The sequence below is a fragment of the Volvox carteri genome (genome assembly GCF_000143455.1).
Source record: "Volvox carteri f. nagariensis unplaced genomic scaffold VOLCAscaffold_9, whole genome shotgun sequence".
Lineage (NCBI taxonomy): Eukaryota > Viridiplantae > Chlorophyta > Chlorophyceae > Chlamydomonadales > Volvocaceae > Volvox > Volvox carteri.
This window is the reverse complement of record NW_003307552.1, coordinates 487,598-489,004: the sequence shown is the minus strand read 5'-3', so window position 1 is coordinate 489,004 and position 1,407 is coordinate 487,598.

Sequence of the window (1,407 nt, the reverse complement as noted above, 5' to 3'; positions counted from 1 at the left end):
GCCGCCGCCGTCGCATCCGACGCATTTCCCCTGAAGGGTCCTTGAAAGCCTCGCTCCTGAACCTCCGAGGGGTATCGACCAGAATGGCCCGTTATAGGCTGTGGCAACTGTCTAGGGGCTCGGGCCACAGCAGCACCACCACCATCACCACCACTACCACCGCAACTGTCACCACTACCAGGAGCAGCTAGGTGCAAGTCCATATAGCGCGGCAACTGCTGCTGCTGCTGCTGCTGCGGCGGCGGCGGTGGCAGCGGCAGCGGCAGCGGCGGTAGCTGCTGTTGTTGTTGCTGTTGTTGCAGCTGCGGTGGCAAACCAGTGCGTCCATCCGGCGGGGACTTAGGCTGCATGGTGCTTCCAACGTCGCTCTGCGCACGCAGCCGTACGAGTGCCGTACCAGGAGACCCAACGCCGCCCTCACCGCTGCCGCTGCAATCGGCCCCTGGACCGGTGCTTGCGGTCGCGTGGGGCCCACTCCCGCAGTCCATGGGGCCCGTGGTGGCGCCACCGCCGCCTCCGTCGCCGTTCCCGCCGTTCCCGCCGCCGCCGCCGCCGCCGCCGCCGTCAACGGACTGGGAAGCTATCTCGGGGGTCAGAGTGGAGAGCTCCTCCAGCATAGCTGATGCTACTGCCGGGTCGATGTTCATATTCATAAGCGCCTGAAGCGCCGCATGTGCGGTGGGGTTCAGGTCGTACATCGTCAGCAGGTCCGTCAATGGACTGTAGCTACCAGTTGCCCCGCCGCCGTCGCCGCCGCCGTCGCTGCATCCGCCGCTGCCGCTGTTGGCACCTGCACCGGCGCCGCCGGCCCCATCGGCGCCACCGCTACCGACAGCGGCGCCGTAAGCAGAAGCAGCAGCAGCAGCAGCAGCAGCAGCTTCCCTGCCACATTCGGCAAGCGCCATGTCGCGAGCTGTGGTGTTGGCTGCAGCGCCGATCCCGCCGTCGCCGCTAGGTTCAATTCGCCGTACGGCAGCTGCGTTGACGTCAGCGGACGCCTCGACATGCTGTACATGCCTGCCGGCAGCGGGTTGATGGAGGAGCGCGTCGGCGTTGCCTGGCGGCAAAGCTACCTGCGGTCGCCTGGCAGCTATTGGAGGAGGACTCGGCGCCGCCACCGCCGCCGCCGCCGCCGCCGCCGCTGCCGCCGCTGTCGGTGGATGGCCGTCCAAGGATAGGTGGGGCAGAGGTGTGCCGATTAGGTACTCGTCCAGAGACGCCAACAAGGGGGTGGACAGCATGTCGGCGACGGGGGTGTACGGCATGCCGCCCGCGCTTGCTGCGGCGCCGTTGACATTGCCATTGCCGCCGCTGCCGTGCGTCATCACGTGCATACCTCCAGCACTGCTGCCGGGGGCTTGCATATCGTGGCCGTCACCGCCGCTGCCGCCGCCGCCACCGCCGCTG